This window comes from Phalangium opilio, unplaced genomic scaffold (assembly GCF_054372755.1).
Source record: "Phalangium opilio isolate 3A_F unplaced genomic scaffold, DU_Popi_V2 ptg000230l_1, whole genome shotgun sequence".
Taxonomy (NCBI): Eukaryota; Metazoa; Arthropoda; class Arachnida; order Opiliones; family Phalangiidae; genus Phalangium; species Phalangium opilio.
The window spans coordinates 317070-330930 of NW_028324221.1; the positions used below are offsets into that span (position 1 = coordinate 317070).

A 13861-nucleotide genomic window follows, 5' to 3' on the forward strand; every position below is an offset into this window, starting at 1 on the left:
GGACCTCTCGATCTGCAGTCGAATGCTCTACCACTGAGGTATTCCCCCTTTTTCAGAGCCGTAATGTCGATTGAACTAAAATAAACGGAATGATCCGTGCTACTACAGGGGGGAACTCGGGTTTGAACCAAGGACCTCTCGATCTGCAGTCGAATGCTCTACCACTGAGCTATTCCCCCTTTTTCAGAGCCGTAATGTCGATTGAACTAAAATAAACGGATTGATCCGTGCTACTACAGGGGGGAACTCGGTTTTGAACCAAGGACCTCTCGATCTGCAGTCGAATGCTCTACCACTGAGCTATTCCCCTTGTTCAGGGTCGTAATGTCGGTTTAACTAAAATAAACGGAATGATCCGTGCTGTTACAGGGAGAACTCGGGTTTGAACCAAGGACCTCTCGATCTGCAGTCGAATGCTCTACCACTGAGCTATTCCCCCTTGTTCATAGCCGTAATGTCGATTTAACTAAAATAACCGGAATGATCCGTGCTTTTACAGGGGGAACTTGGGTTTGAACCAAGGACCTCTCGATCTGCAGTCGAATGCTCTACCACTGAGGTATTCCCCCTTTTTCAGAGCCGTAATGTCGATTGAACTAAAATAAACGGAATGATCCGTGCTACTACAGGGGGGAACTCGGGTTTGAACCAAGGACCTCTCGATCTGCAGTCGAATGCTCTACCACTGAGCTATTCCCCTTGTTCAAGGTCGTAATGTCGGTTTAACTAAAATAAACGGAATGATCCGTGCTGTTACAGGGGGAATTCGGGTTTGAACCAAGGACCTCTCGATCTGCAGTCGAATGCTCTACCACTGAGCTATTCCCCCATGTTCATAGCCGTAATGTCGATTTAACTAAAATAAACGGAATGATCCGTGCTGTTACAGGGGGAATTCGGGTTTGAACCAAGGACCTCTCGATCTGCAGTCGAATGCTCTACCACTGAGCTATTCCCCCATGTTCATAGCCGTAATGTCGATTTAACTAAAATAAACGGAATGATCCGTGCGTTTACAGGGGGAACTTGGGTTTGAACCAAGGACCTCTCGATCTGCAGTCGAATGCTCTACCACTGAGCTAGTCCCCCTTGTTCAAAACCGTAATGTCGATTTAACCAAAATAAACGAAATGATCCGTGCTGTTACAGGGGGAACTCGGGTTTGAACCAAGGACCTCTCGATCTGCAGTCGAATGCTCTACCAGTGAGCTATTCCCCCTTTTTCAGAACCGTAATGTCGATTTAACTAAAATAAACGGAATGATCCGTGCTGTTACAGGGGGAACTCGGGTTTGAACCAAGGACTTCTCGATCTGCAGTCGAATGCTCTACCACTTAGCTATTCCCCCTTATTCGTAACCGTAATGTCGATTTAACTAAAATAAACGGAATGATCCGTGCTGTTACAGGGGGAACTCGCGTTTGAACCAAGATCTCTCGATCTGCAGTCGAATGCTCTACCAGTGAGCTATTCCCCCTTTTTCAGAGCCGTAATGTCGATTTAACTAAAATAAACGGAATGATCCGTGCGTTTACAGGGGGAACTTGGGTTTGAACCAAGGACCTCTCGATCTGCAGTCGAATGCTCTACCACTGAGCTAGTCCCCCTTGTTCAAAACCGTAATGTCGATTTAACCAAAATAAACGAAATGATCCGTGCTGTTACAGGGGGAACTCGGGTTTGAACCAATGACATCTCGATCTGCAGTCGAATGCTCTACCACTGAGCTATTCCCCCTTGTTCAAGGCCCCAAAGTCGATTTAACTAAAATAACCGGAATGATCCGTGCTGTTACAGGGGGAACTCGGGTTTGACCCAAGGACCTCTCGATCTGCAGTCGAAAGCTCTACCACTGAGCTATTCCCCCTTGTTCAAGGCCCCAAAGTCGATTTAACTAAAATAAACGGAATGATCCGTGCTGTTACAGGGGAAACTCGGGTTTGAACCAAGATCTCTCGATCTGCAGTCGAATGCTCTACCACTGAGCTATTCCCCCTTTTTCAGAGCCGTAATGTCGATTGAACTAAAATAAACGGATTGATCCGTGCTACTACAGGGGGGAACTCGGTTTTGAACCAAGGACCTCTCGATCTGCAGTCGAATGCTCTACCACTGAGCTATTCCCCTTGTTCAGGGTCGTAATGTCGGTTTAACTAAAATAAACGGAATGATCCGTGCTGTTACAGGGAGAACTCGGGTTTGAACCAAGGACCTCTCGATCTGCAGTCGAATGCTCTACCACTGAGCTATTCCCCCTTGTTCATAGCCGTAATGTCGATTTAACTAAAATAACCGGAATGATCCGTGCTTTTACAGGGGGAACTTGGGTTTGAACCAAGGACCTCTCGATCTGCAGTCGAATGCTCTACCACTGAGGTATTCCCCCTTTTTCAGAGCCGTAATGTCGATTGAACTAAAATAAACGGAATGATCCGTGCTACTACAGGGGGGAACTCGGGTTTGAACCAAGGACCTCTCGATCTGCAGTCGAATGCTCTACCACTGAGCTATTCCCCTTGTTCAAGGTCGTAATGTCGGTTTAACTAAAATAAACGGAATGATCCGTGCTGTTACAGGGGGAATTCGGGTTTGAACCAAGGACCTCTCGATCTGCAGTCGAATGCTCTACCACTGAGCTATTCCCCCATGTTCATAGCCGTAATGTCGATTTAACTAAAATAAACGGAATGATCCGTGCGTTTACAGGGGGAACTTGGGTTTGAACCAAGGACCTCTCGATCTGCAGTCGAATGCTCTACCACTGAGCTAGTCCCCCTTGTTCAAAACCGTAATGTCGATTTAACCAAAATAAACGAAATGATCCGTGCTTTTACAGGGGGAACTCGGGTTTGAACCAAGGACCTCTCGATCTGCAGTCGAATGCTCTACCACTGAGCTATTCCCCCTTGTTCAAGGCCCCAAAGTCGATTTAACTAAAATAAACGGAATGATCCGTGCTGTTACAGGGGGAACTTGGGTTTGAACCAAGGACCTCTCGATCTGCAGTCGAATGCTCTACCACTGAGCTATTCCCCCTGTTTCAGAACCGTAATGTCGATTTAACTAAAATAAACGGAATGATCCGTGCTGTTACAGGGGGAACTCGGGTTTGAACCAAGGACCTCTCGATCTGCAGTTGAATGCTCTACCACTTAGCTATTCCCCCTTATTCGTAACCGTAATGTCGATTTAACTAAAATGAACGGAATGATCCGTGCTGTTACAGGGGGAACTAGGGTTTGAACCAAGGACCTCTCGATCTGCAGTCGAATGCTCTACCACTGAGCTATTCCCCCTTGCTCAAGGCCCCAAAGTCGATTTAACTAAAATAAACGGAATGATCCGTGCTGTTACAGGGGGAACTTGGGTTTGAACCAAGGACCTCTCGATCTGCAGTCGAATGCTCTACCACTGAGCTAGTCCCCCTTGTTCAAAACCGTAATGTCGATTTAACCAAAATAAACGAAATGATCCGTGCTGTTACAGGGGGAACTCGGGTTTGAACCAATGACCTCTCGATCTGCAGTCGAATGCTCTACCACTGAGCTATTCCCCCTTGTTCAAGGCCCCAAAGTCGATTTAACTAAAATAAACGGAATGATCCGTGCTGTTACAGGGGGAACTCGGGTTTGACCCAAGGACCTCTCGATCTGCAGTCGAATGCTCTACCACTGAGCTATTCCCCCTTGTTCAAGGCCCCAAAGTCGATTTAACTAAAATAAACGGAATGATCCGTGCTGTTACAGGGGAAACTCGGGTTTGAACCAAGATCTCTCGATCTGCAGTCGAATGCTCTACCACTGAGCTATTCCCCCTTTTTCAGAGCCGTAATGTCGATTGAACTAAAATAAACGGATTGATCCGTGCTACTACAGGGGGGAACTCGGTTTTGAACCAAGGACCTCTCGATCTGCAGTCGAATGCTCTACCACTGAGCTATTCCCCTTGTTCAGGGTCGTAATGTCGGTTTAACTAAAATAAACGGAATGATCCGTGCTGTTACAGGGAGAACTCGGGTTTGAACCAAGGACCTCTCGATCTGCAGTCGAATGCTCTACCACTGAGCTAGTCCCCCTTGTTCAAAACCGTAATGTCGATTTAACCAAAATAAACGAAATGATCCGTGCTTTTACAGGGGGAACTCGGGTTTGAACCAAGGACCTCTCGATCTGCAGTCGAATGCTCTACCACTGAGCTATTCCCCCTTGTTCAAGGCCCCAAAGTCGATTTAACTAAAATAAACGGAATGATCCGTGCTGTTACAGGGGGAACTTGGGTTTGAACCAAGGACCTCTCGATCTGCAGTCGAATGCTCTACCACTGAGCTATTCCCCCTGTTTCAGAACCGTAATGTCGATTTAACTAAAATAAACGGAATGATCCGTGCTGTTACAGGGGGAACTCGGGTTTGAACCAAGGACCTCTCGATCTGCAGTTGAATGCTCTACCACTTAGCTATTCCCCCTTATTCGTAACCGTAATGTCGATTTAACTAAAATGAACGGAATGATCCGTGCTGTTACAGGGGGAACTAGGGTTTGAACCAAGGACCTCTCGATCTGCAGTCGAATGCTCTACCACTGAGCTATTCCCCCTTGCTCAAGGCCCCAAAGTCGATTTAACTAAAATAAACGGAATGATCCGTGCTGTTACAGGGGGAACTTGGGTTTGAACCAAGGACCTCTCGATCTGCAGTCGAATGCTCTACCACTGAGCTAGTCCCCCTTGTTCAAAACCGTAATGTCGATTTAACCAAAATAAACGAAATGATCCGTGCTGTTACAGGGGGAACTCGGGTTTGAACCAATGACCTCTCGATCTGCAGTCGAATGCTCTACCACTGAGCTATTCCCCCTTGTTCAAGGCCCCAAAGTCGATTTAACTAAAATAAACGGAATGATCCGTGCTGTTACAGGGGGAACTCGGGTTTGACCCAAGGACCTCTCGATCTGCAGTCGAATGCTCTACCACTGAGCTATTCCCCCTTGTTCAAGGCCCCAAAGTCGATTTAACTAAAATAAACGGAATGATCCGTGCTGTTACAGGGGAAGTTCGGGTTTGAACCAAGATCTCTCGATCTGCAGTCGAATGCTCTACCACTGAGCTATTCCCCCTTTTTCAGAGCCGTAATGTCGATTGAACTAAAATAAACGGATTGATCCGTGCTACTACAGGGGGGAACTCGGTTTTGAACCAAGGACCTCTCGATCTGCAGTCGAATGCTCTACCACTGAGCTATTCCCCTTGTTCAGGGTCGTAATGTCGGTTTAACTAAAATAAACGGAATGATCCGTGCTGTTACAGGGAGAACTCGGGTTTGAACCAAGGACCTCTCGATCTGCAGTCGAATGCTCTACCACTGAGCTATTCCCCCTTGTTCATAGCCGTAATGTCGATTTAACTAAAATAACCGGAATGATCCGTGCTTTTACAGGGGGAACTTGGGTTTGAACCAAGGACCTCTCGATCTGCAGTCGAATGCTCTACCACTGAGGTATTCCCCCTTTTTCAGAGCCGTAATGTCGATTGAACTAAAATAAACGGAATGATCCGTGCTACTACAGGGGGGAACTCGGGTTTGAACCAAGGACCTCTCGATCTGCAGTCGAATGCTCTACCACTGAGCTATTCCCCTTGTTCAAGGTCGTAATGTCGGTTTAACTAAAATAAACGGAATGATCCGTGCTGTTACAGGGGGAATTCGGGTTTGAACCAAGGACCTCTCGATCTGCAGTCGAATGCTCTACCACTGAGCTATTCCCCCATGTTCATAGCCGTAATGTCGATTTAACTAAAATAAACGGAATGATCCGTGCGTTTACAGGGGGAACTTGGGTTTGAACCAAGGACCTCTCGATCTGCAGTCGAATGCTCTACCACTGAGCTAGTCCCCCTTGTTCAAAACCGTAATGTCGATTTAACCAAAATAAACGAAATGATCCGTGCTTTTACAGGGGGAACTCGGGTTTGAACCAAGGACCTCTCGATCTGCAGTCGAATGCTCTACCACTGAGCTATTCCCCCTTGTTCAAGGCCCCAAAGTCGATTTAACTAAAATAAACGGAATGATCCGTGCTGTTACAGGGGGAACTTGGGTTTGAACCAAGGACCTCTCGATCTGCAGTCGAATGCTCTACCACTGAGCTATTCCCCCTGTTTCAGAACCGTAATGTCGATTTAACTAAAATAAACGGAATGATCCGTGCTGTTACAGGGGGAACTCGGGTTTGAACCAAGGACCTCTCGATCTGCAGTTGAATGCTCTACCACTTAGCTATTCCCCCTTATTCGTAACCGTAATGTCGATTTAACTAAAATGAACGGAATGATCCGTGCTGTTACAGGGGGAACTAGGGTTTGAACCAAGGACCTCTCGATCTGCAGTCGAATGCTCTACCACTGAGCTATTCCCCCTTGCTCAAGGCCCCAAAGTCGATTTAACTAAAATAAACGGAATGATCCGTGCTGTTACAGGGGGAACTTGGGTTTGAACCAAGGACCTCTCGATCTGCAGTCGAATGCTCTACCACTGAGCTAGTCCCCCTTGTTCAAAACCGTAATGTCGATTTAACCAAAATAAACGAAATGATCCGTGCTGTTACAGGGGGAACTCGGGTTTGAACCAATGACCTCTCGATCTGCAGTCGAATGCTCTACCACTGAGCTATTCCCCCTTGTTCAAGGCCCCAAAGTCGATTTAACTAAAATAAACGGAATGATCCGTGCTGTTACAGGGGGAACTCGGGTTTGACCCAAGGACCTCTCGATCTGCAGTCGAATGCTCTACCACTGAGCTATTCCCCCTTGTTCAAGGCCCCAAAGTCGATTTAACTAAAATAAACGGAATGATCCGTGCTGTTACAGGGGAAACTCGGGTTTGAACCAAGATCTCTCGATCTGCAGTCGAATGCTCTACCACTGAGCTATTCCCCCTTTTTCAGAGCCGTAATGTCGATTGAACTAAAATAAACGGATTGATCCGTGCTACTACAGGGGGGAACTCGGTTTTGAACCAAGGACCTCTCGATCTGCAGTCGAATGCTCTACCACTGAGCTATTCCCCTTGTTCAGGGTCGTAATGTCGGTTTAACTAAAATAAACGGAATGATCCGTGCTGTTACAGGGAGAACTCGGGTTTGAACCAAGGACCTCTCGATCTGCAGTCGAATGCTCTACCACTGAGCTAGTCCCCCTTGTTCAAAACCGTAATGTCGATTTAACCAAAATAAACGAAATGATCCGTGCTTTTACAGGGGGAACTCGGGTTTGAACCAAGGACCTCTCGATCTGCAGTCGAATGCTCTACCACTGAGCTATTCCCCCTTGTTCAAGGCCCCAAAGTCGATTTAACTAAAATAAACGGAATGATCCGTGCTGTTACAGGGGGAACTTGGGTTTGAACCAAGGACCTCTCGATCTGCAGTCGAATGCTCTACCACTGAGCTATTCCCCCTGTTTCAGAACCGTAATGTCGATTTAACTAAAATAAACGGAATGATCCGTGCTGTTACAGGGGGAACTCGGGTTTGAACCAAGGACCTCTCGATCTGCAGTTGAATGCTCTACCACTTAGCTATTCCCCCTTATTCGTAACCGTAATGTCGATTTAACTAAAATGAACGGAATGATCCGTGCTGTTACAGGGGGAACTAGGGTTTGAACCAAGGACCTCTCGATCTGCAGTCGAATGCTCTACCACTGAGCTATTCCCCCTTGCTCAAGGCCCCAAAGTCGATTTAACTAAAATAAACGGAATGATCCGTGCTGTTACAGGGGGAACTTGGGTTTGAACCAAGGACCTCTCGATCTGCAGTCGAATGCTCTACCACTGAGCTAGTCCCCCTTGTTCAAAACCGTAATGTCGATTTAACCAAAATAAACGAAATGATCCGTGCTGTTACAGGGGGAACTCGGGTTTGAACCAATGACCTCTCGATCTGCAGTCGAATGCTCTACCACTGAGCTATTCCCCCTTGTTCAAGGCCCCAAAGTCGATTTAACTAAAATAAACGGAATGATCCGTGCTGTTACAGGGGGAACTCGGGTTTGACCCAAGGACCTCTCGATCTGCAGTCGAATGCTCTACCACTGAGCTATTCCCCCTTGTTCAAGGCCCCAAAGTCGATTTAACTAAAATAAACGGAATGATCCGTGCTGTTACAGGGGAAACTCGGGTTTGAACCAAGATCTCTCGATCTGCAGTCGAATGCTCTACCACTGAGCTATTCCCCCTTTTTCAGAGCCGTAATGTCGATTGAACTAAAATAAACGGATTGATCCGTGCTACTACAGGGGGGAACTCGGTTTTGAACCAAGGACCTCTCGATCTGCAGTCGAATGCTCTACCACTGAGCTATTCCCCTTGTTCAGGGTCGTAATGTCGGTTTAACTAAAATAAACGGAATGATCCGTGCTGTTACAGGGAGAACTCGGGTTTGAACCAAGGACCTCTCGATCTGCAGTCGAATGCTCTACCACTGAGCTATTCCCCCTTGTTCATAGCCGTAATGTCGATTTAACTAAAATAACCGGAATGATCCGTGCTTTTACAGGGGGAACTTGGGTTTGAACCAAGGACCACTCGATCTGCAGTCGAATGCTCTACCACTGAGGTATTCCCCCTTTTTCAGAGCCGTAATGTCGATTGAACTAAAATAAACGGAATGATCCGTGCTACTACAGGGGGGAACTCGGGTTTGAACCAAGGACCTCTCGATCTGCAGTCGAATGCTCTACCACTGAGCTATTCCCCTTGTTCAAGGTCGTAATGTCGGTTTAACTAAAATAAACGGAATGATCCGTGCTGTTACAGGGGGAATTCGGGTTTGAACCAAGGACCTCTCGATCTGCAGTCGAATGCTCTACCACTGAGCTATTCCCCCATGTTCATAGCCGTAATGTCGATTTAACTAAAATAAACGGAATGATCCGTGCGTTTACAGGGGGAACTTGGGTTTGAACCAAGGACCTCTCGATCTGCAGTCGAATGCTCTACCACTGAGCTAGTCCCCCTTGTTCAAAACCGTAATGTCGATTTAACCAAAATAAACGAAATGATCCGTGCTGTTACAGGGGGAACTCGGGTTTGAACCAAGGACCTCTCGATCTGCAGTCGAATGCTCTACCACTGAGCTATTCCCCCTTGTTCAAGGCCCCAAAGTCGATTTAACTAAAATAAACGGAATGATCCGTGCTGTTACAGGGGGAACTTGGGTTTGAACCAAGGACCTCTCGATCTGCAGTCGAATGCTCTACCACTGAGCTATTCCCCCTGTTTCAGAACCGTAATGTCGATTTAACTAAAATAAACGGAATGATCCGTGCTGTTACAGGGGGAACTCGGGTTTGAACCAAGGACCTCTCGATCTGCAGTTGAATGCTCTACCACTTAGCTATTCCCCCTTATTCGTAACCGTAATGTCGATTTAACTAAAATAAACGGAATGATCCGTGCTGTTACAGGGGGAACTAGGGTTTGAACCAAGGACCTCTCGATCTGCAGTCGAATGCTCTACCACTGAGCTATTCCCCCTTGCTCAAGGCCCCAAAGTCGATTTAACTAAAATAAACGGAATGATCCGTGCTGTTACAGGGGGAACTTGGGTTTGAACCAAGGACCTCTCGATCTGCAGTCGAATGCTCTACCACTGAGCTATTCCCCCTTTTTCAGAACCGTAATGTCGATTTAACTAAAATAAACGGAATGATCCGTGCTGTTACAGGGGGAACTCGGGTTTGAACCAAGGACCTCTCGATCTGCAGTCGAATGCTCTACCACTTAGCTATTCCCCCTTATTCGTAACCGTAATGTCGATTTAACTAAAATAAACGGAATGATCCGTGCCGTTACAGGGGGAACTCGGGTTTGAACCAAGGACCTCTCGATCTGCAGTCGAATGCTCTACCACTGAGCTATTCCCCCTTGTTCAAGGCCCCAAAGTCGATTTAACTAAAATAAACGGAATGATCCGTGCTGTTACAGGGGGAACTTGGGTTTGAACCAAGGACCTCTCGATCTGCAGTCGAATGCTCTACCACTGAGCTATTCCCCCTTTTTCAGAACCGTAATGTCGATTTAGCTAAAATAAACGGAATGATCCGTGCTGTTACAGGGGGAACTCGGGTTTGAACCAAGGACCTCTCGATCTGCAGTCGAATGCTCTACCACTTAGCTATTCCCCCTTATTCGTAACCGTAATGTCGATTTAACTAAAATAAACGGAATGATCCGTGCTGTTACAGGGGGAACTAGGGTTTGAACCAAGGACCTCTCGATCTGCAGTCGAATGCTCTACCACTGAGCTATTCCCCCTTGTTCAAAGCCGTAATGTCGATTTAACTAAAATAAACGGAATGATCCGTGCTTTTACAGGGGGAACTTGGGTTTGAACCAAGGACCTCTCGATCTGCAGTCGAATGCTCTACCACTGAGCTAGTCCCCCTTGTTCAAAACCGTAATGTCGATTTAACCAAAATAAACGAAGTGATGCGTGCTGTTACAGGGGGAACTCGGGTTTGAACCAAGGACCTCTCGATCTGCAGTCGAATGCTCTACCACTGAGCTATTCCCCCTTGTTCAAGGCCCCAAAGTCGATTTAACTAAAATAAACGGAATGATCCGTGCTGTTACAGGGGGAACTTGGGTTTGAACCAAGGACCTCTCGATCTGCAGTCGAATGCTCTACCACTTAGCTATTCCCTTTTGTTCAAAGCCGTAATGTCGATTTAACTAAAATAAACGGAATTAACCGTGCTGTTACAGGGAGAACTCAGGCTTGAACCAAGGACCTCTCGATCTGCAGTCGAATGCTCTACCACTGAGCTATTCCCCCTTGTTGTTAAACGTAATGTCGATTTAACTAAAAGAAACGAAATGATCCGTGCTGTTACAGGGGGAATTCGGGTTTGAACCAAGGACCTCTCGATCTGCAGTCGAATGCTCTCGCTTAGTCTAGAATATTTTGATTCACACACTTTGGAACCCTCGCGGGTCTCCTCTATTACAGTGGAGCGAATTCTTCGCTACGCTGTGGCCACAGGTCTATTCAAGGCCTGATTACGAGGTTGCACAATATTCCCTTGGCATCGGTGCTAGGGCGCGAGCCCCCTACTTACTAATAATAATAATAGTAATAATATTAAAAGCGTACTGATTTGTTGATGTAAAATATGAGAGTTATTCAGATGCCCTTTAATTATTAGTGATAATTCCAATTCATTTCATAAACATTTTTCGTATTCATTATTATTGCATGATAGCGTTAGTGGTTGATAAGTGAGTGTCATTAATTTGCATTTTTAATAACCGGTTTCATCGAGCTTGTTTTGTATGTCAAACGTTCATTGCGATGGTTTTAATGCCAAGTTTCAATGCAAATTGAATTGCGATGGTTTTAATTATGAAGTTTCAATGCAAATTGAATTGCGATGGTTTTAATTATGAAGTTTCAATGCAAATTGAATTGCGATGGTTTGAATTACGAAGTTTCAATGCAAATTGAGTTGATAGTCCACGGTGATGAAAGATTAACAAGCGAAGTAATTGAGGTATAATCGGGTGGAGAAGGAGGGGGGATTTGGGGTGTTTCACCACTTTCGGACACGGGGTAGTCAGTTCCTGTAGGGTAGGCATTCTGATAAGTCCCTTATTCCCTCAAAACTTTGTCGCCCAGAAGCTAGGCTTACCGAAGTGAGCTAGACTCCCGACAGTACATATACTGCTCTTATTAGGCAACCTTTGTTTGAAGAAGTTATTTTGCGAATCCTTTTACTAGCCGTTGTCTTTCCTCACAAAGTTCACATAATGTCCCTCGGCTAACGATTCACCTTTATGAATAATCACCCCTTTAGTTTTAAAAAGCATTTTGTTCATTGTGATTTTGTAAGCAGACAATCGAGCAGACGACGATTGTGACGTCGTCTGCTCGATCATGTGACGATTCTCCCCAGGGCCGGAAATAAGAAAAATTTCTTATAGGACATGTGTCCAGTGACCCCCTATTTGACTGGAAAATTTATAGGACATAGTCCACTGGAGTGTGCAAAATAGTGTCGCACCTGCATAGTCAAGCTATCAAAACTTCGGAAAATTTATTGGTCAAACTGTCCAGTGACCCCCTTTGTTTTTAAAAAAATTATGGGACATTTGATAATTTTATTGGACAATGTCCAGTGTCCTGCGCTTATTTCCGGCCCTGATTCTCCCACTATATATGCGAGAGAACCGATAGAACGAGGAGTTGCTATCGGGTATTCGCGGAGACCAGTCCGGTTTGATATTAGTTAGATGTTGGAATAGGAAAGTAACCTAGTTTCGGTTTTGTTAGAATAATTTTGAGAAACGAGTCCCAGAAATAAAGAAAAGACTTCGTACGATATAACAAGGTAAATTGTTTCAAATTATTTACGCACGATGTATGCTCTAGCCTTTTGGTTCGTTACAATTTGATTTTCGAAACATTAATTGGTCGACCATCTTTGTAATCGCCACATAGAAGACACAGAAATACGTACTTTCCGCTGGATATCAATACATCCGTAGGATTATTACAAAATACGCATGGCACCTCTGTTAATGTCATCCTTTTTTCCAAAGATTTCCAATCAATTTTATCTCGGATTTTAGCGGAAGATTGAAAATGTTGCTTTCAACAATATTCTCCGAATCTTGTTCAACTTGACTTTTTAGGCATTTGGTAACGTTTCGGGATTTTGACCAAAACAGATCATTTAGAGCCTTATAGTAATCGGCTTCCATTTCTTGGCTTAGAGTCGTCAAGAGGACCATCAAAAATTCCCTCGCGTCTTGTTCCTCATTTTGCGTAAAATGATTTCCAACAGCGATTCTCAGTTCCAACCCTTTACGATTGAAACTTCCTTGAGAACTCTCTATGTCGTTTATCGTGTTATGGAGGCAACGTAAAACTGGTTTTTCAACGAATAATCCAGTGTAAGATTTAACCAATTCTCTCAATTCCGCCACTAATAAGAGTAGTTGCAAAACGCTATTAGAATAGCACGATACTTGATCATCGTTAGCTAAACCCTTCAAGGGAAAACTATCCAAACTTTGTTGGGCTTTCCTTTTCTTCTTTGGTGTTTCTTCACATCTCTCTTCCTCGCCTTCTAAAAGGCTTTTAGATAGAGTAGGTGCACTTCTTTTTTTACATTGGCTATTTTCGACTCCGTTATTTCCAAAACAGGCAGATCTGGCCTATATTTTTTGCAAAGCCTGTTATACTCCATTATGGCTCGTCCATCCGCCTTAATTTTAGTCGGATCGAACTGTAATAGATGGAGTCCGGCCAAGGACTTCACTCTCGATAAAGCCACATACGCCATGCCCGTTTCGAATAAATTCGGACCCAAATCCATAATGGCGCATTTTAAACTCATGCCTTGGCTTTTGTGTATCGTAATAGCGTACGCCAGGATGATGGGAAACTGGGAGCGTTTAACGTAAATGTTTGCCATGAGCAAAAATTTGACGCAAATTTTCTCAACTAAAAAGTCAGTGTTAGCGTCGTCGTTATTCGGTTCGCAATCTACTCTTAGAAAAATCCCAGTAACGTTTCCATGTTCGTCCTTCTTGAAGCCAGTTTCGAAACTCATCGTACCATTTACAACGCCTTTTTCAAAACTGATATTCCTTCTGACCATTATTCGGCAGCCAACGCAAAAAACTAACTCGCTCTCCAAACCGCCTGTTTTGGACGGTTCGTTTTGTAGCCCTTGCAGTCTCCTGAGAATGTTTTTATTCATTTTTCTGCCATAGTCAGCGAGTCTATCCTGACAAGGAATGACTTCAACTTCCTCGCCGTTTTTTCGCAGCATATCAAAGTTGAATTTTACGCACATGGC

General features: G+C 45.3%; 29 non-coding genes across 29 annotated transcripts; all 29 read right to left on the reverse strand.

Moving 5' to 3' along the window:
* Positions 1-107: 107 nt before the first annotated feature.
* Positions 108-179, reverse strand: TRNAC-GCA (transfer RNA cysteine (anticodon GCA)). Its single transcript has one exon. It is a non-coding gene; the product is annotated as a tRNA-Cys (tRNA).
* Positions 180-367: 188 nt separating this feature from the next.
* Positions 368-439, reverse strand: TRNAC-GCA (transfer RNA cysteine (anticodon GCA)). The gene has a single exon. It is a non-coding gene; the product is annotated as a tRNA-Cys (tRNA).
* Positions 440-1926: 1487 nt separating this feature from the next.
* On the reverse strand, positions 1927-1997 carry TRNAC-GCA (transfer RNA cysteine (anticodon GCA)). The gene has a single exon. It is a non-coding gene; the product is annotated as a tRNA-Cys (tRNA).
* A 188-nt stretch (positions 1998-2185) lies between these two features.
* TRNAC-GCA (transfer RNA cysteine (anticodon GCA)) lies at positions 2186-2257 on the reverse strand. Its single transcript has one exon. It is a non-coding gene; the product is annotated as a tRNA-Cys (tRNA).
* A 578-nt stretch (positions 2258-2835) lies between these two features.
* On the reverse strand, positions 2836-2907 carry TRNAC-GCA (transfer RNA cysteine (anticodon GCA)). The gene has a single exon. It is a non-coding gene; the product is annotated as a tRNA-Cys (tRNA).
* A 58-nt stretch (positions 2908-2965) lies between these two features.
* Positions 2966-3037, reverse strand: TRNAC-GCA (transfer RNA cysteine (anticodon GCA)). Its single transcript has one exon. It is a non-coding gene; the product is annotated as a tRNA-Cys (tRNA).
* A 188-nt stretch (positions 3038-3225) lies between these two features.
* Positions 3226-3297, reverse strand: TRNAC-GCA (transfer RNA cysteine (anticodon GCA)). The gene has a single exon. It is a non-coding gene; the product is annotated as a tRNA-Cys (tRNA).
* Positions 3298-3745: 448 nt separating this feature from the next.
* TRNAC-GCA (transfer RNA cysteine (anticodon GCA)) lies at positions 3746-3816 on the reverse strand. The gene has a single exon. It is a non-coding gene; the product is annotated as a tRNA-Cys (tRNA).
* A 318-nt stretch (positions 3817-4134) lies between these two features.
* TRNAC-GCA (transfer RNA cysteine (anticodon GCA)) lies at positions 4135-4206 on the reverse strand. Its single transcript has one exon. It is a non-coding gene; the product is annotated as a tRNA-Cys (tRNA).
* A 58-nt stretch (positions 4207-4264) lies between these two features.
* Positions 4265-4336, reverse strand: TRNAC-GCA (transfer RNA cysteine (anticodon GCA)). The gene has a single exon. It is a non-coding gene; the product is annotated as a tRNA-Cys (tRNA).
* A 188-nt stretch (positions 4337-4524) lies between these two features.
* Positions 4525-4596, reverse strand: TRNAC-GCA (transfer RNA cysteine (anticodon GCA)). Its single transcript has one exon. It is a non-coding gene; the product is annotated as a tRNA-Cys (tRNA).
* Positions 4597-5303: 707 nt separating this feature from the next.
* On the reverse strand, positions 5304-5375 carry TRNAC-GCA (transfer RNA cysteine (anticodon GCA)). Its single transcript has one exon. It is a non-coding gene; the product is annotated as a tRNA-Cys (tRNA).
* Positions 5376-5953: 578 nt separating this feature from the next.
* On the reverse strand, positions 5954-6025 carry TRNAC-GCA (transfer RNA cysteine (anticodon GCA)). The gene has a single exon. It is a non-coding gene; the product is annotated as a tRNA-Cys (tRNA).
* Positions 6026-6083: 58 nt separating this feature from the next.
* Positions 6084-6155, reverse strand: TRNAC-GCA (transfer RNA cysteine (anticodon GCA)). The gene has a single exon. It is a non-coding gene; the product is annotated as a tRNA-Cys (tRNA).
* Positions 6156-6343: 188 nt separating this feature from the next.
* Positions 6344-6415, reverse strand: TRNAC-GCA (transfer RNA cysteine (anticodon GCA)). The gene has a single exon. It is a non-coding gene; the product is annotated as a tRNA-Cys (tRNA).
* A 448-nt stretch (positions 6416-6863) lies between these two features.
* Positions 6864-6934, reverse strand: TRNAC-GCA (transfer RNA cysteine (anticodon GCA)). Its single transcript has one exon. It is a non-coding gene; the product is annotated as a tRNA-Cys (tRNA).
* Positions 6935-7252: 318 nt separating this feature from the next.
* On the reverse strand, positions 7253-7324 carry TRNAC-GCA (transfer RNA cysteine (anticodon GCA)). The gene has a single exon. It is a non-coding gene; the product is annotated as a tRNA-Cys (tRNA).
* A 58-nt stretch (positions 7325-7382) lies between these two features.
* Positions 7383-7454, reverse strand: TRNAC-GCA (transfer RNA cysteine (anticodon GCA)). Its single transcript has one exon. It is a non-coding gene; the product is annotated as a tRNA-Cys (tRNA).
* A 188-nt stretch (positions 7455-7642) lies between these two features.
* TRNAC-GCA (transfer RNA cysteine (anticodon GCA)) lies at positions 7643-7714 on the reverse strand. Its single transcript has one exon. It is a non-coding gene; the product is annotated as a tRNA-Cys (tRNA).
* A 448-nt stretch (positions 7715-8162) lies between these two features.
* TRNAC-GCA (transfer RNA cysteine (anticodon GCA)) lies at positions 8163-8233 on the reverse strand. Its single transcript has one exon. It is a non-coding gene; the product is annotated as a tRNA-Cys (tRNA).
* A 188-nt stretch (positions 8234-8421) lies between these two features.
* Positions 8422-8493, reverse strand: TRNAC-GCA (transfer RNA cysteine (anticodon GCA)). Its single transcript has one exon. It is a non-coding gene; the product is annotated as a tRNA-Cys (tRNA).
* A 578-nt stretch (positions 8494-9071) lies between these two features.
* Positions 9072-9143, reverse strand: TRNAC-GCA (transfer RNA cysteine (anticodon GCA)). The gene has a single exon. It is a non-coding gene; the product is annotated as a tRNA-Cys (tRNA).
* A 58-nt stretch (positions 9144-9201) lies between these two features.
* Positions 9202-9273, reverse strand: TRNAC-GCA (transfer RNA cysteine (anticodon GCA)). The gene has a single exon. It is a non-coding gene; the product is annotated as a tRNA-Cys (tRNA).
* A 188-nt stretch (positions 9274-9461) lies between these two features.
* TRNAC-GCA (transfer RNA cysteine (anticodon GCA)) lies at positions 9462-9533 on the reverse strand. The gene has a single exon. It is a non-coding gene; the product is annotated as a tRNA-Cys (tRNA).
* Positions 9534-9591: 58 nt separating this feature from the next.
* TRNAC-GCA (transfer RNA cysteine (anticodon GCA)) lies at positions 9592-9663 on the reverse strand. The gene has a single exon. It is a non-coding gene; the product is annotated as a tRNA-Cys (tRNA).
* Positions 9664-9851: 188 nt separating this feature from the next.
* Positions 9852-9923, reverse strand: TRNAC-GCA (transfer RNA cysteine (anticodon GCA)). Its single transcript has one exon. It is a non-coding gene; the product is annotated as a tRNA-Cys (tRNA).
* A 58-nt stretch (positions 9924-9981) lies between these two features.
* TRNAC-GCA (transfer RNA cysteine (anticodon GCA)) lies at positions 9982-10053 on the reverse strand. Its single transcript has one exon. It is a non-coding gene; the product is annotated as a tRNA-Cys (tRNA).
* Positions 10054-10241: 188 nt separating this feature from the next.
* TRNAC-GCA (transfer RNA cysteine (anticodon GCA)) lies at positions 10242-10313 on the reverse strand. The gene has a single exon. It is a non-coding gene; the product is annotated as a tRNA-Cys (tRNA).
* A 188-nt stretch (positions 10314-10501) lies between these two features.
* Positions 10502-10573, reverse strand: TRNAC-GCA (transfer RNA cysteine (anticodon GCA)). Its single transcript has one exon. It is a non-coding gene; the product is annotated as a tRNA-Cys (tRNA).
* Positions 10574-13861: the final 3288 nt, after the last annotated feature.